This window comes from Nicotiana tabacum, chromosome 2 (assembly GCF_000715075.1).
Source record: "Nicotiana tabacum cultivar K326 chromosome 2, ASM71507v2, whole genome shotgun sequence".
In the NCBI taxonomy this organism is placed as follows: Eukaryota; Viridiplantae; Streptophyta; class Magnoliopsida; order Solanales; family Solanaceae; genus Nicotiana; species Nicotiana tabacum.
The window spans coordinates 124,869,955-124,891,930 of record NC_134081.1 but is presented as its reverse complement, the minus strand read 5'-3'; the positions used below and the strand labels follow the sequence as shown (position 1 = coordinate 124,891,930).

The 21,976-nt window shown below is 37.1% G+C and overlaps 1 protein-coding gene across 1 annotated transcript in view; it reads left to right on the top strand.

Moving 5' to 3' along the window:
• The window catches only part of LOC107798038 (protein TIFY 10A-like), a 202,404-nt gene that overhangs the window by 175,305 nt on the left and 5,123 nt on the right, over window positions 1-21,976 (top strand). The window lies entirely within an intron of this gene.

Genomic DNA, 21,976 nt, shown 5'->3' with positions numbered 1-21,976 from the left:
GTAAACATCCCTCTAAATTGTGGCTAAAAGTGCAAGTGGAGTCTGGCTAGATCTGCAACCTATTTCGAGCATTCAAATATCATAATTTTTTCGTCCATATGCACAAAGATATAAACAACCCACTGAAAATATTTTAACTAAGTATTCACCTTTTATCAAAACAAAAGGACTGAATGATCTACAAGCCACATTTGAAAGTATTCTGTACTTAATTATATGATGTCTTAATCTCATTAGTATAAATGTACTTAGTGTACTACTTATAAGCTGTTTTGCCTTTTAAAGAAAAGATTATGTTAGAAAAAATGTATTGAAATAACTATGCTACGTACTAATTACTCATTGTACCGTGGAACTCAAAACTAACAAAAATGTTAGGCATGGGATAACGATTTTAAAATTTGCGGTCAAGTAAGATTTCTTAACTAAGGCTTATAATTTAGTGGTACCGATTGTATTTTCTAACATAACAAATGTGTGGAGTTAATTTTCACATTTTTTCTCTTTCCATTTTCCTTCCCTAATCTCCAAATATAATACGTAATTTTTTAAAATGCAAGATCATTCAGACATGTTGAACGATGGTTGACCAACCCAGAGGCGGATGCACGCTTATCGAAGCGGTGTCAGGAATAAATGCTTACTAAATATATATATATATATATATATATATATATATATATATATTAATAATTAAAAAGACTTTCTAAAGAAGTCAATAATGGAAAATATTTGGATTAATTGTTTCTTGGTTCATTGGTTACGTGCTTGATTTTGCTCCAAGAGGTCAAAGGTTCATACCTCAACTAGCACATTTTTTTGCAAATATTTAAGAGAACCTCTGTGGATAAAAATTATAATGAAATAGAATTGAAGTCATGATCATTTCTACTTCAGACTCAATAAAACCAATACTAAAACTATTTCTTGTCTAAAAATATAATAATTAAATTTATTATTCTTGTTCTTTTATAAATTTCGACACCACTTACAAAATTTTTTGTGTACGCCCCTCGACCAACCCCTATCCAACCACAAACCCTTTTTTAAAGATCCAACCACAAACCCTTTTTTAAAGTCATTTAGTAATCGAAATTTGTCGATCCGACTAATTCACATTTGCATCGGTAGTGCCCATGCATTGAGAAAAGCGCTCTTATCAAGAATTTTTTCATTTCGAAATTCGAACATAGTGCATCTAATAAGGCTGGAAAAATCTCAATCATCCCGCCAAAATACTTGGGCGTTGAATTAGACAAACCTATCCAAATACATCTTCTAGGAAACATCCTAACGCACATCAGTTTCCACAACTTCATCTTCATTTTCAATGTGCCCAAACCTTAATTAAATTAACTAGTCGATAATGGGAACTAACAACCTGTTCTTCTGTATAGCATGCCATGGGCTCATTATTCAACATTTACTCACATTAAATTATTTATATATAAGCTAGCACTCCTGTTATGATTACTTTTCTTGTTATCATGCTATTCAACGCGGCTAAAACTGACTTATGCTAATTTAATACTTTTTTCGTTCCAATTTATATAAAGATATTAGAATTTTGAGAGTCAAAAAAGTTGTGCCTTTTAAATTCTTTGAATTATTATTATAACTTATGCACTTTTTACGTCGTTTTTTAATCTTTAAATTTTATTTTAAAAATTTAAAGATTCTATCAAACATACAATCAAAATTATGAGATTTGATTTTAGAAAAGCAAAAACTGTTACATGGCGCAAAATGGAGTGACATACTTGAATTATCATGCATGTGGGTTGGGACACGAGGTACCCAGCTATTATACCTATTTCTAGCTTTATTTAAAGAACTTTTAATAGGCATAAGAAGTACTATTAAAGGAATCAATTACTCTATTTAGTCGTGAAGAACTTTTCTTACTTATTTTAAAGGCTGAATACATGGGCAGCCTCTTAAACTTGTACGTACCAATTTTCTATTTTGACACTTAAATTTAAGCTTACTATCTATTGAACACTTAATATATACTCACTCCGTTACATAATAAGTGACCAATTTAATTTTTTATTTTGGCCCCAAATAAGTGTCTATTTATATAATCAAGAACAAATTTAATTTGTTTTTTCAAAATTATCCTTATGTACGTATCTTTAAAAAGTCTTTTACTCCTCACATTAACTATATTGTAATATTTAATTAAAGATAATTTAATCATACTAATTATTTTTGTCTAAAATTTTATATTTTCTTAACGGGGTGCCGAAGCAAATCGTGGGAACCGAGTGAGTAAAGTTTAGTGCGTGAGTATCAATTGCGGGTTATATGGCAAAAAGAATCGATACACAAAAGACACGTAAGCAAAGAAAGAAAAAAGTGAAGAACTGAAAAATAAAAATGGAGAGAGAGAGAGGAGAAGTTGACCAGAAAAAGTACTTCACGTATTTATCCATTTCCTCTAAATTTCCATTTCAAGTGCATAATTTGCAACACCATTTTGTTATCCGTGTTTAAATACAGTCTGGATCTTCTCCAATCTTGCAATCAATGGAGATTTCTCTTTCTTTGCCACCAAAGTTCGCTTTTGGTTTGTACAAGTTTGAATTCTTCTCCTCAATTTCGAGCTCGGGTTCTGTCGTAAAATTCCTTATGTAGATCGCTAATGACGACGACGAGATAAAATTAAGATCGAGGTTTCGTGTCGGATCCAAATTTGTAAAGTGGCAAACACTACCATTAACACTTATAACAGCAACAAAAGGATCTTCATTAACTAAATGCAAGAGCTACTCATGGACGTCAATTTTTATGAAAGGGCAGAAATATAGCTGAAAATTTGCAAAAATGATGAGTGAGAAATGGCTAAAAAATGAGTTTGAATCTACGGCTGAAATAGTTTTGTGTGAAGTAGAAAAATAATTCGAATCTATGGCTGAAAGAAAAGGCAGAAAAATTGAGTAAGGAAGAACAAGAGGAGGAAGACGAATACAAATGGCCGGAAAAGTCACTTTCCCGTGATATTTGATATCTTCCGGCGAAATTATCTGTCCTAGTTCACCAAAAAGTTATTTCACTCACTTAGTTTTGTGTAAGAATCACACATTTTGCCATGTCTGTGTTCGATAGGTACAATTTGAGTATACATTAAATTAATTGTTCAATAGGTCATAGGCTTAGTTTAAGTGTTTAAATCAAAAACTTGGACAAGTTTAAGGGGCTACTTATATATTCAGCCTATTTTAAAAGTTTACATTTACTAGTATTTAGGTACATAGTTCATTTTAATTTGTTCTATTCATTAGTTAAATTTGTTAAAGGTAGAAGCAAAGTGTGGAAGTATATATAAGAGATACCAAATAATTAACGCTATCATTTCTCTAAGCATGCGAAAAAAGTGTATAATATGATTATTTAACGATAACCTCGTATTAGCGCAGCTCCTCATACCTCAAACAAGTTCACAAATAATATATGAAACGTGCCTAAAAGTTGAAATAATTATTGATTTAACAGATGTGTATTCAACATTTAAAGTTTATAGGTTATTATAACTACTTCAAATTTATATTCCTATACAGTAACAACTAGGTTCACAGTTTAATTTTATAAATATTTTTAAAAAAATTAATATATATATATATATATATATATAGTATGAGCAAAAGCTACTGGTTTTTACGCTTTGGTTCCGCCCACGTGGTTTAATGGTTGTTTAATAAAATGAAGGTTGATTTGGAAGAAAAATCATTAAAATAAAGTTGAAATTCACTAATAATATAAAATAATCTTTATATCATCAACAATAACAACAAACTCAGTGTAATTTCACTTGCTTTTACAAGTACATTTAATTTGTAAAGGTAGAAAGACTCTTTTTCATATATCATCGGCTCAGAAGAAAACTCTTTATACTATCTATGCATGTAATTTAAATTATTTTTTAAGTTAACTACTACTACTAATATTGGAATTTCCAGTATATATATATATATATATTAGTAGTAATAAAGAAGAAAGAAGACAAATACATGTGTATATGCATTGTACGTTGTTTCTTATCACTTTTCCTTTGCCCTAGATCCTCTCTCCCTCCAAAATATTTTTTCTTAAAAAGAAAAACCTTAAAAATTCCGTGAGCTGATAAAGATTCAACACAAAGATCACGTGGTGGATTAAAGCATTAGTTGGTCCATCACAATTCCATAACTTGCTGCCTCAAATAAGAAAAAAATGAAGACTTTTGGAATTTGTTTCTCATCAAGGGTAGACTAAACATGTCAAAATGGGGTCCAGAGTATTTGTGTGGTTATAAAAGCTTCTCATTAAGGGTAGAGTTGTAACTTTAAGCTAAATTGTTACCAAATTTAAATAAGGTTCATTCTTTTCGGAACGGACTAAAACTATTAGTATATCTAAACAGGCCGAAAATAATAAATCACATGTGGGAAGAGCGTCACTGTCACGAGAAATCAATTGCCCAACAAACGGTCTAAGATGATGCCACGTGTATGAGGATGAGCATGTGCAAAGTTTAACTTTAATTCAAGTCGGCATTGGATTCACGCTTTCACGCGGAATCAGTGATGTTACTCTTTTGTTTCTTATTGGCCGACGCAACGTGAACTTGCCGTTTCCTGCTTTTTTCGATTTAGACTTTATTATTCATATGACAGATGATTTTACGTATATTTTATTCACAAGGTAAGAGGTATTTTTAGGACTATTTTATCAAAATAAATTTGGGTTTTATTTGGCAAATATTTATTTAGTCATAGATTTTATCTATATTTTGACAAAATTTCAAATCTCAAAACCTGCTCAATAGCCGGTTTTGGGCCAAAATATCACTATTATATTTTTTAAAAACTGCTCCAAACTTTTGTACTTTATAAAAGAGCCCACCATTTATTATTTTGTAACAATGTTGCTTCGTCTTCTCGGTCACCTGATATAGTGTATCATGTAGTTCATTATAAAAATGATAATTTTGTATCAAATTTATTTATGTTCAAGACTATGGTTTGCGATAATATAATGAATGTTATTGATAATGGTACTGTTGGGTATTTGTGATAATTTTTAAAACTTGTGGGTATAAGTCATATTTTTTCAAAATAAATTTGGGAAATATGTTTTGAAAACTAATGTCCAAACACATTTTCATCTTTAAATCAAACTTCACCCAAATCAGATTTTTCATAACAAATTTGAAAATTTATTGACAAACGCTAGCTTGAGGTGAACTTAATTTTTGTAAGATTATGATGTAGGAGTACTAGTTTTTAACATCATCAAATCCAATTGACTTTTTTGTTTTGTTTCTAATTCGATATCCAACAATTACTTTGGAGCTTTATTAATCTATTGCTTTGGAACAGATTAATTTAGATTAGCGTCAGAATATTTCATACTGAAAATAAAATGCCTCTTACCAAATGCAATTACATCCGCAAAATTTAAACGTAAGATATTTAATTAATGATGAATGAGTTCTTACGATTTCAATATCAACGATAAAAATTTATGGTATACCAATTTTTAACTTCATCAAATCAAATTGACTTATTCTTCATATATGTCGAAAGTAATTTTAGAAAAAAACTAATAATTTATCACTCTTCATTTCTTTTAATGTATATGTAAATGTCAATTATAATTGAAAAGATCCCACTCCGAAGCTGTTTTTTTATTTTTCTTTATATTCGCGCGCTTAAAAGAGAGTGTATTATGCTCTTTGCTACATCACCATCTATTTAATGTCATTTTTAGGACGAAAAAAGATGCCCGAAAAATGAATTTGGAGTACAATAATTTTTTTGTACAAGAACAAGGATGATGTCAAAAATTACAACAATTATCGGGGTATCAAGTTGCTCAGCCATACTATGAAAGTCTGAAAGAGAGAGTGGTGGAGCTGTGGGTGAGGAGGAGTGTGTCTATTTCCGAGAACCAACTCAGAATTATGCGAGAGCGCTCGATTACGGAAGTCATTCACCTTATTTGGAGATTGATGGAGTAATATAGGGAGAAAATGAGGGACTTACATATGGTGTTCATCGACTTAGAAAAAAGGCATACGTTTAAAGTCCCAATGGAGGTCCTGTGGAGATGTTTGGAGGATAGAGGTGTACCTATTGCTTACATTAGGGCGATTAAGGACATATATGATGGAGCTAAGACCCGGGTGAGGATGAGGGGACTCAGATCACTTTCCGACCATGATGTGGTTGCACCAAGGGTCGGCACTCAGTCATTATTTGCTTGCCCCGGCGATGGACGTATTGACGCGCCACATTCAAGGAGAAGTGTCGTGGTGCATGTTATTTGCAGATGACATTGTATTGATTAACGAGACGAGACGCGAGGCGGTGTTAACGTGAGGTTAGAGATGTGGAGGGAGACCCTGGAATCTAAAGGTTTCAAGTTGAGTAGGACTAAGACAGAATATTTGGTGTGTAAGTTCAGTGGGGCGACCCAAGGAGTCGAAAGGGAGGTGATGATGTATTCATAAGTTATCCCTAAGAGATGAAGTTTTAAGTACCTTGAGTTTATTATATAACGGGATAGGAAGATCGATGAAGATGTCACACATCATATGAGGCGGGATGGATGAAATGGAGACTTGCTTCCAGTGTTTTGGATGAGTGATGGTCACGCTGACTATGTTGTATGGAGCTGAGTGTTGGATAGTCAAAAGCTCCCATGTCCAGAAGATGAAGGTAATAAAGATGAGGATGTTGAGATGGATGTGTGAGCACACAAGGTTATATAGGATTAAGAATAAAGTTATTCGGGACAAGGTAAGTGTGGCCCCCTATTGAGGACAAAATGCGGGAAGCGAGGCTTAAATGGTTTTGGCATGTGAATAGGACGAGCACAAATGCTCCGATAAGAAGGTGTGAGAGGTTGACATTGGATGGACTAAAGAGGGGTAGAGGTAGGCCGAAGAAGAATTGGGAAGAGGTAATTATACAAGACATGGCACAGGTTCAGCCGACCGAGGACATGACACGTGATAAAAAGGCGTGGAGGTCGAGGATTAGGGTAGTATGTTAGTTAGTTTAGTGTTCTCCTTGTCATACCGGTAGTATTAGTATGTACTTCGTATTCTATTGGTATTAGATTTCTATGATTACATGTCGTTTATTTCATTTCGATCATCTTACTATATGGTTGTTATTTATGTTAGTTTTATATGGCTTTTCGATGTTGCGCTGCTTGTTTTTCTCTTCATTAATATGGTGTTTATGCTTCTCTGAATCGAGAGTCTATTGGAAACAATCTTTCTATCTCCACAAGATAAGAATAAAGTTATATGCACACTACCCTTCTTAGATCCTACTATATAGAATTATACCGAGTTCGTTGTTGCTACGTTGGCATTTAGGGAGGCAGATGATAACAAATACTTAAAGTCCAATAGATAATTTAGACAACACAAAATTTATGTGTATACTAAATAAAACGTGTCAAGTTTACGAAGTTTTAATTATTCTACCTAATTTAAATATTTTTACGTCACCAATTAAGAAATCGTGGGCAAAATGATGATATTATGATAAGAGCAAGAGTGATGACTCACGAAAGAGAGTTTCTGTGGTGGCCCACTTTTGGTCTTACAGTTTACCAGCAACCAAAAGCAGCACGTTAAAACTTATTCTATTTGTCCCCTCAAGCTATCGTTTGAAGATTCCTTCTCCGATGCCCTCTACTATTATAACGCCGTTTGTTTCTACGCCGTATCTTCGTGGTCTCTTTTCCTTGTTCAATTTATGTGATTACTCTTCCCATTTCAACTTATGTGTTGTTATATTTGGTTAGACATCAAATTTGAGGAAAAAATTTAAAATAAGTTAAAAATTTAGGTTGCAATAAATTATATCATTAAAAATAAAAACAAAAAGTAGGACCATACGCATAACTTTTTGTAAGCGATGTCGTATTTATATAAATAATAATAATAAATAAATAAGTATTATCTAACTGTAAACGGTCGAAATCGGGCTCGGAACGCGAGGGGTTGAAGATCGGCCCCGAGTCTCATCGAACCAGAATACGGGGTCAAAATGTCCGTCCTCGAGAACATTGAGTCCACGATCCCGGAATCTACCCTGACCCTGAATAAGCTCGAGGAAACATAGCTAGTATAACCAACAAAAGACTGAAATAACGGAAGGCCGAAATATTCGTAACCGGTCGGATATCACGGCGGGAATCTCGACACATATCAATAAGGAACCGGAAAATCAGCAGACCATGAGATTTTTACCTTTTATAGAATTGTACCTAAAGTAGTACTCCCCTACTATATAAAGGGGGTTTGATTACTTGTGAAATAGATGGTAACACGCATCCCAAAGCAATATATTATTATTTTTAGCTCTTGTCATTCTCTTATCATTCTGTTCTTATATCAATAAAAGCACTTTTGGCTCGAGGGCGGCTAACCTTCTAAGGCTGAGACCGTTCAACTTGAGTGATTTGTATTTGCTTTTCCATTGTTTACTTCAATTTCAATCTGATTTATCATTTTGTATCAAGCTAGATCATGCATCCTTAAAACTACGTACAAATTTAATTGTTATCTGATTTTGAGGGTAAACAGTTTGGCGCCCACCGTAAGGCTAAGGATAGTAGTGATTATTTGATATAAATCTCCATAACACACACTACTTTACGCTTGCTCTTTGAAGTGTCTCTCATTTCAGGTTAAAACACAAAATGTCAAACTCTCAATCAGCACCCCTACATGTTGACAATGAGTCCGGTTACCATGGTGAAACTAACAACGTAGCATCTGGTAACGAGGTACCGCCCGCTGATCCTATCGAAATTCTGGTCGCAGACCCAATTGACGCAAATTCACATGTGGCTATCGACGCAAACTTGCCAACTAACCCTGAGAATAGCGTCTGTGGTGGAGCCCGATCGGCAACTTAAAATACATAAAATATTGGAGGGGACGGAATCGGGTTACGGGTGATTTTCGAAATGCTGCAGGCCCAACAAGCGGTGATAGCTCAGTTACAGAACCAAAGCCGTGCACCGAGTAGAGTTGAACCCGATCCACCCCTGAAAGTCACCCGTAGGGATGAACCAGTCGCAGAAAAGTCAAATGAACATGAATCGGGGGCTAACCCCGAGATCATAAAGATGCTCAAAGAATTGACAAAACGAATAGAATCAAGGGAGAAAAAAATCAAAGCTAATGACAAAAAGGTGGAAACCTACAATTCCGGGGTAGACCAGATCCCACGGGCACCACCGATATTGAAAGGCATATATTCCTGGAAGTTCGTGCAAAAACTTTTTCCTCCGAGCATGGCTCCGAAGCCGATCCCTACGAAAATCCGTATGCCCGAGATACCTAAGTATAATGGAACGACCGACCCAAATGAGTATGTAACCTCTTATACATGTGCCACAAAGGGAACGACTTGGAGGACGATGCGATCGAGTCTGTTCTGCTGAAACAATTTGGAGAGACCTTGTCAAAGGAAGCTATAATATGGTATCACAACTTACCTCCTAATTCTATTGACTCATTTTCTATGCTTGCAGATTCTTTAGTGAAAGCACACGCTGGTGCCATCAAGGTCGAGACCGCGAAGTCGGACCTTTTCAAAGTAAAATAGAAAGATAACGAGATGCTTAAAGAGTTCGTATCCCGAGTTCATATGGAAAGGATAGACCTACCGCCGGTTGCTGATGATTGGGCCGTTCGAGCTTTCACTCAGGGATTCAATATCCAAAGTTCGGTGGCTTCACAGCGTTTGAAAAAAACATGGTAGAATATCCGGTTATTACTTGGGCTGACGTGCATAACCAGTATCAATCGAAGATCAGAGTGGAATATGATCAACTCGAGGCCCCTTTGGGGTCTGTTTATCCCGTCAGAAACATCGACAGAGTCAAGAGAGACATCGATCGTGAACCGAGATGAAACAGGGATCGGTACCAGCCGTATAATAGAAACCGAAGAAGCAGCGGGTCTGAGCATAACTATATGAGAAATGAAAGGAGAAGTGACAGATAGGGCTGCTTACCGGGCGGATTGGGCGGTTAATTACTCTTAATGGTTTGGCTTAACGGTTATCGGCTTTTAAATGTATTAATCCGCTAGCCACCCGATAAGATATCGGGCGGATTGGTATTAGTTTAGCGATTATCGGGCGATTTATCGGCCTAATTAAATCTATATTGCGTGCATTAATTGTTTGTTGACCTAGCATACAAATTCATAATAGGAAATTACACATTGAGTCCCGACAAACATGTCTGCTACCGCCTACATAAGAATGATGTAGTGTATCATGTGTTGTAGAGTGAAAAAAATAGAACACATTGTAGGCTAGATTACATCCCAAAGCAGGCTACATATGAGTCCAGACATACATGTATGTTAACGCCTACCATTAAATCCCAAAGCAGACTACATTACATGAGTCCAGACATACATATGTCTGTTAACGCCTAGCATACAAATTCAGAATAGGAAATTCCAGTCTATATTCAAAGTGAGTCGAGGATACATATTTCAAAATGATTAATCCATAAGTGAGCAGAATACACAGAAATGTTTGGCCTGCAGCTAATGCCTAACAGAGCTTGAATTTATGCAGCTTCAAAGTTCAAACAACAACTTCAAATTTCTAACTTAAACTCTCAACCAGGCATTTCATACTATATCATTAACCATACAAACAACACCGAGCAAAAGGCAGTTATGTATAGAAATAGGGATGGATTATAAGTAGTAAACAATTTACAGGAAACGCATATGTGCTATTTCCCCAGAACATAATTCAAGACAGTACTATCGTCAATATTGTGGGATAAAAGTTGTGGCAACAACACTGTTGTTCTTCTATTAAACATAGACATCATGCATTAGTTTTTTAAAAAAAAAAAGCATAGGTGAACCATAGACAGCACCTTAAACAATCTTATAGTAGGGTGGGAGAATAAGCTAAGAAAATAGCTGGAAGAAGTGGAAGAGTTTTTGATATTTAATATATATATGGATAAAAACAAATTTTATATATATATATATATATATTCTTATATATATATATATATATATTCTTAACGGGTTAACGAATTATCCGTTAAGAAAATTGAATAATCCGCCCCCAAACCGATAAGCCGTTAATAAAAAAATTTCAATCTGTTCCCCGTCCGTTAAACCGTTAACCCGATACCAATAAGCCATTAAGCTTCGGTTTCGGTTCGGTTTTCGGTTTCGATTTAAATAAATTTTATATGTATATATATATTCTTAACGGGTTAACGGATTATCCGTTAAGAAAATTGAATAATCCGCCCCCAAACCGATAAGCCGTTAATAAAAAAATTTCAATCTGTTCCCCGTCCGTTAAACCGTTAACCCGATACCAATAAGCCATTAAGCTTTGGTTTCGGTTCGGTTTTCGGTTTCAGTTCGGTTTTGAAAACGCCTAACCGACCGAGGTCGTTTGCGATAATGGGAAATAATTCATCGGCACCAAGGTAAATAAATTCTCACCGAGGTTATCGGAATACAACTTTAATATCGATATTGCCGATATTGTATCAGCTATCGGACGCATCAAGGACACCAAATGGCCTCGACCTTTATAATCTGATCCGTCCCAGAGGGATCCTAACCAGATGTGTAAATATCACAAAACTCACAGCCACAGAACGGAGGATTCCTGACAATTGGGAGAGGAATTAGCTAGATTATTCAACAACGGGCATCTTCAAGAATTCCTGAGCGTCTGAGCAAAAAATCATTTGAGGAATAGGGATTCTAACAAGCAGGACGAGTAAGAAGAACCTCAACACATCATTAACATGATTATCGGTGGGCGCACATGTGTACAGGTTTTGTGCCAGGGCTCGAGTAGTCTATGCGGGCACAATTCATGTGACCGTTTGACCCTTACAGTAAATCTTATCGATCGAGCCGAGACCATTGAATCATAAAGTTTCCTTCCTTGTTAAAGTTATTGTATGAGGGTAATGGCCCCCAGTGTTCAGGGCTGATCGAAGAAAGGCCCCGAATGCTGTTGTGATCTTTGTCACCGGTTCGTAGCCGACCTTCAATTCTAAGTTAGCATGGTTTGCTTCTTGCCTCGTTAAAAACCTTACCGAAAAATCCATTTGGGACAAAACCGGTTCAAGGGACAAAGAGTACAACGCGTGCTTTCAGACCTAAAAATTAAATCGTTCTTCGATGATTGCCTGCAAGTGTTAGATCGGAATATGACAAGCGCAAAATACACACTTAAATCGTGTTCGCTAGTCAAAAATAGTATAGTATAATATCGTGTCCACAGAGATTAGATTTAAATAATATTCTTATAGCTTATAGCTTGCTTTCTATCTAGGAGGATCAACAATTGATATTTATATGATTAATAATAAAATTTAACTAAGAATCTAAAGCTACTCGACTAATGAAAATAGAAGCAAGGACTAAACAAAGGAAGATATCAATGGGGGGAAATAGGATTTTGATAGGATAGGTGCAAGATAATTGTCTGGGATTTAACTCTAGATAGCTCACTTATAATGTTCAAGTGAGTCTCTCAAATTCACTTACTTATCAATATAATTGTTTAGTAGAAACTCCTCTCTCGATTAAGTCTCAACCTCACAATATGAGCTATCTGAAGATATGCAAGAATGCGTAGTGGATCGGTCTTTAGAAAAACCTCTTTCGGTTATTCTCTTAACCAGATTTAATGAGTGATTCAACTAGCCTCTTTTGATTACTTAGAATAATCTATGAACTCAACCAACAATATAGTGTAAAGATATCATAAGTTATGCCTATTTCGATTACAAGAGCAAGTGAATATAGATATAGCAATTAAATTTTCCAAAAAAGCATTCAAATACATACAAATAGAGTTATAATCCACAAACAATCATCAATACACCAAATCTATCAAACCCAAAAGGAACTACTCCATAGACATGGAGAAGTACTTCACAAATGAAACAAAAGTATAGGAAAACATAAATACAATCCAAACTCGGATCTTGAGTGAGGAAGGAAGGATGAAATCCTTGTGCTCTTGTTTCTCCCTCTTCTCCTTAGCTTCCTTCGGTCTAAAGTATGTCAAAAGTTGTTATAAAATGGTGTTTTGGGGTATTTAATCTGCCCCAAAACAAAAATGGATGAAACTGTTCTTTTCTTAGGGAAATAAGACACGTCCTGGACAGGACATGTGCAGCTGCGCACCTGGAGACCTGCTCGCGCACTTGGTCATGCATTTTGCACAATACACTGCCTCACATGTGCGCCCAGTGCGTGCCTAGTTCGCGGTCGCGCACCTGGGTGACATTAGTTGGGAATATAGGGAAATGTAAAACATGAAAGTTGCAGCCCTTTTAAATATCTTTTCAATAATATATTGTGGAGCCCAAACAGATTTTTGAACGAAAAGTTATGTGCATTTTACTGGGCAATGCGCAGTATGCCTGCTCGATTCTTCGTTTCGTTCTTAAAGTGCACTATCATCCGTTGATCCCCGAACACAATCCCAACTTAATTCTTGGGCTTTTACTCAGACTTCAAAGCTCTAAAATAGCATGAATTCATTCCATAATATCTACATAGATTGAAATCACTCCTACAAGGCATAAAACACACAATTAGTGCAAAACAGTAGCGATTAAAGCTCCAACTCAATTAAAGTGCAGTAAATTAGAGTGTAATAAGCGACTAAAACCCAAGATTATAGCCTACCATCAACACCCCACACTCAAACCACACTTTATATAGACACGACCGTTTTAAACAACTCTCCTAACTCATTACACCAAGAATATTTAAAATAGACTAAGCACAATACCGTAACATTCTCGCCTCAAGATTTAACTCAAAAGAACCAATAATTTTTTACAACTCACTCACTTACTCTAACACAGAGGTCAATGACAATACATTTCCTTCATGAATCAAGTGCCCTCACCCAACAATAGAGAGTAGTTCCACACGCAATAAAAGTTAAGAATAATTAGGAACTCATGATAGTATGAATTCACTCACTCTCAGAAATAACATTCATATGCCACAAAATATACACCATAGGCTTGCCCGTAGTGTACTACTCTATTAATCGAGCTTATTAAGTCAAGGATCAAGTAGGACTTTAATTGGTTGTAATGTAGGCTGCGGGACGGATATGATACATTTAGATATAAGAGTAACTACACCTCCCTAAGCACTTTAATACATATACTTAACCTTTAAACCCCACACTTATGTCAAACCATAACTCCACCTTCACATCTGTATATGTCAACTCCCAACTTCTTTAAGCACAAATACATCAAGAATTACCTCTATCAATGAATATAAACTATTTTTTTCTTCATTTTCTTTTTTGATTCAAGTGGCTCGTACTTTTTCACAACAGTGCACCTTTCTCCTTATTTCAATAGTTTCACTCAAAAGACAAACCAACCACCCCACACTTTAACTTTTACAAGGTTCATACCAATTTCAAGTGATCACGAGAGATAAATGGCTCAAATAGATGGTCAATTTAAATAAAAAGGTAAGGCTTGTAATGTGGTTGCCTAAGAAACAAGATTATAAGCTCAAGAGGGGTTAACTAAGATACATAACAATTTGGTGGGTAAAAACATATAGCCGGCTCAATAAAGAAATGCCTATATCACTTCCAACACTGAACTAAACTACTATTTCGCTTTGCAAACACACAAGGCACGTTCTAGATATCAAATGCAATGCACAGAATAACACAAAATATAACACACACATGGCACAAAACTTACTCAGGATCGGACTCATCAAAACACTCTAATCAAAGTAGTTAAGCAAAGTTAAGATCATACAATTTAAAGTGCTTATACAAGAGTCAAAAACTGAGCTTAAGCGTCACAAATTAAGTACTTACTATTCTCAAGGCATAATGCAGTCAAGAGATATTTCTTTAATTTTAAATTACAGCACAAGGTTTTTTACTCCTAAACAAAATAAAAAACTAACTACACTCGGTTCAAACAAAACCCTTGGAAAAGAACTGCGGCACAAAGAAAAACCAAGGGGGAATTCAGATACTACCTAAAATAAAATCTTTTCTCTTTTTCTTTCGACTTAATCCCTCAAGAAACCTGTCGAATGACATCTATCATCGGGAAAAATAAAATAAAATTAAAATTTTCCATATCAAATGAATTACTCAATCAAGTGAATTACAAAAAAAAAACACAAAGACATTCATACATTCTATACATATATACATACTCACCCCCACACTTTAGATTGTGTCATATTCCTATGACAGACAAATAAAAGGCAAGAAGTAAGGAAAACTTCCCTGAACATCTAGTCGGGGTTTGAGTCGAAGTTGGGCTCCATTCCCCGCGCCCGAACTAGAGCACTCATCCATGCAGATAGCTTTTTCTCAGCCTTCTTGGGGTACACCCCACACTTATATTTTTCACTCACTGCAGCCTTCTCTTTCACGTATTTCATTTTCCTCTCAACACTAGAAGCTAGCTTCTCCCTTTTTACCCCCGTTTCTATATCCATCTCAAAAGTCACAATCTTTTCGCCCACTCTAAGCATGAGTTTTCTCTCATGTATATCTAATATTGCTCTACTCGTTGCTAGGAATGGTATTCCTAGAATGAGGGGGACCTCCTTGTTCTCTTCCATATTAACCACTATGAAATCCACAGGAAACACAAACTTATCTACTCGAACTAAGACATCTTTATTTATTCTCTCGGGTATTAGAGTCGTTTGGTCTGCCAGCTGCAAAGATATTGGTACAGACCTTATCTCTCTAATCTCCTTCTCCAGTTTCCTGTAAATAGATAGAGGAATTAAATTAATTGAGGCACCAGTATCACATAAAGACTTATCAAAATTAGTAGTACCTAAAGAGTAAGGTATGGTAAAACTCTCTGGATCTCCACACTTTTGTGATAGTTTGTTTTGCAATATTTCACTGCAATTCTCTGTGAGCTTGACCAATGAGGGTTCCTCTAATTTTCTATTATTTGTCATGATCTCCTTCAAAAACTTGGCATAAGCCGGCATTTGTGAAAGCACTTATGTGAATGGTAGGTTTACATGAACCTCTTTCAGCACATCTAGAAATCTCTTGAACTGCTTGTCCAGCTTTTCTCGACTAAGCTTTTGGGGAAAAGGCAGTGGAGGCATATGATTGCTCTCATCATTTTCCTCCCTTCTTGATTTTTCTTCCTTCTTATTCTCAGTTTTCATCGGGCCTTTTTTCTTTTTATCAATATCACCCTTCAACTGCTTCCCACTTTCTTTTCAAGGTTCACATCATTTTGGATCGGGGTGGGATCCTTCAACACTTGCCCACTTCTCAGATTTACAGCATTCACTATTTCTTTGGAATTTCTCTCAGTATCAGCAGGAAGTGTTCCTGGATATCTCTCCAATATTAGAGTAGCTAAGTGCCCAACCTGTTTTTCCAATCTTCAAAAAGATGTACTCAATTCTTTGATAGTTACATCATGGGCATCAAGCCTCTCATCTGTATTGATATTGAAGGTCTTCATAAGATATTCCATGCTGGATTTATTCGACTGTGGAGATTGATATTGCTGCCTCTGCTTATTTTTAAAGCCTGTAGCTCCGTGTTCCTGGAATCTGGGGTTGTTTTGTTGCCATGCATTGCAGTACCCCCAGGGGAACTCCATGAAAATCCAGGGTGCCTCTCACCCATTGCATTAAAATTTTAGTTTCCTACAACATTCACTTCCTCAGTTGAGGCTTGACACTCATGAGTAGGGTGTCCTCTTCCACATATATCACGAGCTGCGTGTTGTACATTTTGCATCGAAGCTACAATGAGCTTACGTATTTTTTTAGCCATAGCATAAAGTTGTACTTGCGCAAATGTAGTAGCATAAACTTGGTGAACACTAGTTGATTTTCTTCTTTCCACACTATCAGAGGGCCATTGATTAGCATCTTCGGATAACTCATCAAGAATTGTAACTATATCCTCTGGAGTTTTCTTCATAAAGGGGCCTTCAACTGCATTGCTCAATGTTCTATGCGAGGTCGGTATCAATCCATCCCAAAAATTTTGGAGTTGCATCCAGAGTTCAATTCCGCTATGTTGACACCTTCTAACTATCTCCTTAAACCTCTTCCATGCTTAAAAAACAGCTTCATTCTCTTTTTGGCAGAAGTTATGGATTTTTCTTCTAAACTTGCCCGTCTTAGCTGAGGAGAAATATTTATCAAGAAATTTTTTGGTCATTTCCTCCCATGTTCTAATTGACCCATTTGGCAAGTTTCGAAGCCACTGCTTCGCATCATCTTTAATTGAAAAGGGGAGTGCCCTTAAATACACTGCATCTTATGATACCCTATTATATTGAAAGGTGTTCATAATCTTCTCGAAGTCCATCAGTTGCGTGTTTGGATCTCCATTCATGTTATCTCTCAAAACGCAACTGTTTTGAATGGTTTAAAGCAAACCTTGCTTCAACTCGAAATTATTCACTGCAATTGGAGGTGGTCTAACACTTGACAATCCTTGATTGTAGACTGGTCTGGCATAATCACCCAATGCTCTACCAGGACTGGGTACCGCATTCTCGAACCGGTCTTCAATCAAGGGTCAATTTAGATTGAATCTACGACCCCTATTGTCTTCGATAGTTTCCTTAGCAGCTCTACGGGCTGCCTCAGCTGCTATCCTTGCAGCTCCTTCTCTATGCTGTGCTTCCTCTCTTGTAGTTGCCTCTATCTCGTCGTCACCGTTATTAGCCATGTGTTCTTGGGTTGAAGGTTGCCCCAAGAACTTTAAGGTAAACTTTTTCTCCTTCCTCAGTTGTCGTAAGTGTTTTTCCAATTCCGGTTTGTAGGGTGTTACTTCTTTTGAAGAAGATCATGTGATACACCACGAATTTAACCTGTTGCCTACACACGGAGGAGAAACCCGTGAAGAACAAAATAAAAGTAAAAAATAAAAATAAATTCCTGAATTAGTACTACAAAATATTTCAAACACTATTTATTGCCAAGCCCCGGCAATGGCGCCATTTGACGAGCACAAAATACACACTTAAATTGTGCTCGCTAGTCAAGGATAGTATAGTATAATATTGTGTCCACATGGATTGGATTTACATAGTATTCTCGTAGCTTATAGCTTGATTGCTATCCAGGAAGATCAACATTTGAGATTTATATGATTAATAATAAAATTTCACTAAGAATCTAGAGCTAATCGACTAATGACAATCGAAGCAAAGACTAAACAAAGGAAGATATCAATGAGGAGAAATAAGACTTTGATAGGATAAATGCAAGATAATTATCTGGGATTTAACTCTAGATAGTTCACTTTTAATGTTCAAGTGAGTCTCTCGAATTCACTTACTTATTATTATAATTGTTTAGTAGAAACTCCTCTCTCGATTAAGTCTCAACCTCACAATATGAGCTCTGTGAAGATATGCAAGAATGCGTAGTAGATCGGTCTTTAGGAAAACCTCTTTTAATTATTCTCCTAACTAGATTTTATCAATGATTCTACTAGCCGCTTTCGATTACTTAGAAGAATCTATGAACTCAACCAACAATATAGTGCAAAGATATCACAAGTTATGCCACTTTCGATTACAAAAATAAGTGAATATAGATGCAATAATTAAATCTTCCAAAAATGATTCAAATACATATAAATAGAGTTATAATCCACAAACAATCATCAATACACCAAATCAATCAAAACCCCAAAGGAACTACTCCATATACATGGAGAAGTTCTTCACAAATGAAACAAAAGTATAGGAAAACATAAATACAATCCAAACCCGGATCTTGAGTGAGGAAGGAAGGATGAAATCCTTGCGCTCTTGCTTCTCCCTCCTTTCCTTAGCTTCCTTAGGTCTAAAGTATGTCAAAAATTATTTAAAATGGTATTTTGGTGTATTTAATCCGCTCCCAAAACAAAAACAGACAAAAATGTTCTTTTCTTAGCGAAATAGGACTCTTCCCGGACAGGACATGCGCAGCTGTGCACCTGGAGACCTGATCGCGCACTTGGTCGCGCATTTTGCACAACACACTACCTCACATGCGCGCTAAGTGCGTGGTCGCACACCTGGGTGACATCAGTTGGGAATTTGGGAAAATATAAAACATGAAAGTTATAGCCCTTTTAAATATCTTTCCAATAATATATTGTGGAGCCCAAATGAATTTCTGAGTGAAAAGTTATGTGTATTTTACTGGACAATGCGCAGTATACCTGCTCGATTCTTCGTTTCGTTATTAAAGTGCACTTTCATCCGTTGATCCCCGAACACGATCCCAACTTAATCCTTCAGCTACTACTCAGATCGCATAAGCTATACAACTGCCTCCGAATTGAACTCGTCGTCTTCGACCGATGACCCTGAGTTAGCGAGGGCATCAACCTCATTATTTTGATCCCGAGGTAGGTGTTGCAAAGTCCATTATTTGAACCGATGTAATGTTACCTGCAACTTGCCCAAGTATCTTTGCATTCATTCTTTTCTGACCTCGAATGTTCCATTAACTTAGTTTACCACAAGGAGGAAGTCGAACTTGGCTTCGATCACTTGCATGCCAAGCCCCAACTCTTTTGCATTTAAGGCGTCATCCGTAAAGAGGCCCAGATTCCCGAAGAGGTCCCTGAGTTAATTAATAATTCTCTTTAGACCTTGGGTATTAGAGCCGACGTAAAGTCGGCACAAAGTCTGCCAAGATTTGAGACTTAATGGCGGTTCGGGTTCGGTATTCAATTTCGTTCCCACTTATTTCCACGGCCCATTTGGCCAATCGGCCCGAGAGCTCGGGCTTATGCATAACGTTCCTCAACGGGTAAGTAGTTACGACACATATGGGGTGACACTGGGATTACGGTTTTAGCTTCCTAGAGGCGCTTAGCAAAGCGACCGCCAGTTTTTCTAGGTGAGGGTGCCTACTTTCGGCCTCACCTAGGGTCTTGCTAACATAGTAAATTGGAAATTGCGTACATTGCTCTTCCCGGACCAGGACTCCACTTACCGCTATCTCTAAAATTGCCAAATACAAGTATAGTTGTTTGTCTGACTTCGGTGTGTGAAGCAGCGGTGGGCTCGATAAGTACCTTTTCAGTTCTTCCAGAGCTCGTTGACATTCCGGGGTCCATGAGAGTTTATTTTTTTCTTTCAATAGTCCGAAGAATCGGTGGTTCTTATCGGACGACCTCAAAATGAATCATCCCAGGGCGGCTATGCGTTCGGTCAGTCTTTGCACGACTTTCACGTTGACCACGACTATGATATCTTCGATGGATTTAATTTTGTCGGGGTAGATCTCGATTCCCCGATTGGATACCATGAATCTGAGTAATTTACCCGATCCAACTCCAAACGCACATTTTTCCTAGTTCAGCTTCATATTGTATTGCTTCAATATGCTGAAGGTTTCCTGCAAATGTTTTAAATGGTCTTATGCTCGCAGGGACTTAACCAACATGTCGTCAATGTAAACTTCCATTGATTTTCCTATTTGTTCCTCGAACATCCGGTTTACTAGGCGTTGATAAGTGGCACCGATATTTTTTTAATCTCAATAGCATCACGTTACAGCAGTACATGTCGTACTTTATGATGAAGGAGGTTTTTTCCTGATCACCCGGGTCCATCCGCATTTGGTTGTACCCGGAATAGGCATCGAGAAAATTGAGGATCTCGTGGCCGGACATGGCATCAATCATGCGATTGATGTTGGGCAGAGAAAAAGAGTCCTTGGGACACGCCTTGTTCAAATTCTTATAGTCTACACATATTCTTAATTTGTTCCCTTTTTTAGGGACTACCACTATATTTTCTAACCAATCCGGGTATTTAACTTCCCGAATGGACCCTATTTTAAGGAGCTTAGATACCTCATCCTTGATGAAAGCATGTTTGACCTCGGACTGGGGGCCTCCTCTTCTGTTTGACCGGCTGGAATCTCGGGAATCTCGGGTCCAGTTTAGCTTGTGAGTGGTTATCTCCGGTGGGATCCCTGTCATATCATGATGGGACCAAGCGAAACAATCTTCATTAGTTATAAGAAATTGAATGAGTTTTTTCCTGATCTCGGAGCTTAACCCCGTGCCCAGGTATACCTTTCGATCGGGCAAGTGCTCTCTCAATATGACTAGTTTCAGCTCCTCGACAATCGATTTAGTGGCGTCGGAATCATCGGGGGCTATAAAAGATGTGGGAACCTCGTATTCATCATCCTCGCCTTCCCCTCATTATCCTTCGATGTTGAGATTGTAGATGCCAGTATTACCTCCTCGATCGCGAACATTTCCTTAGAGGCCGGTTGTTCACCATAGACTGTTTTGACTCCGCTAGGTATTGGGAATTTCAGTGCCCGGTACAGTATCGAGGGCACTGCCCTTATGTTGTAGATCCATGGACTTCCGAATAAAACGTTGTACCTCATAAAATTTAGTTTCCTGGATGGTCTCGATGGTGTTTACTGGTAACATTATCTCGTCCTCAGTGGTTTCACACGCTATGTTGAACCCATTTATAACTTGGACTGCAGGCACGATTTGGTCTTGTAGACTGAGTTGCACCATGACCCTTGATCAGATGATATTGGCGGAGCTACCCGGGCTAATTAACACACGTTTAACTAGGTATTTATTTATGAGTACAGCTATTACCAGTGCATCATTATGGGGCTGCACGATTCCTTCCACGTCCTCGTCATTGAAAGACAAGGTTCCTTCCGGTATGTAATCTCGAGTCCGTTTCTCCCTAGTGATGGATACTTTGGTGCGTTTCAACATCGACCCCTCTGATTTGAGGCAGTTCGGTGTCGCCTCGCATGCGGGCCACCGGTTCAGAAGCTTCTTCTTCTTCTTCTTTGGAATCTTCCCTCAACCGATGGAGTGAGTTCGATGGGAGCTCTCGGGCGCTGGTGCTTTTTTTGGATTTGCGCATCAGCCACCAGCCTTCGAGTCCT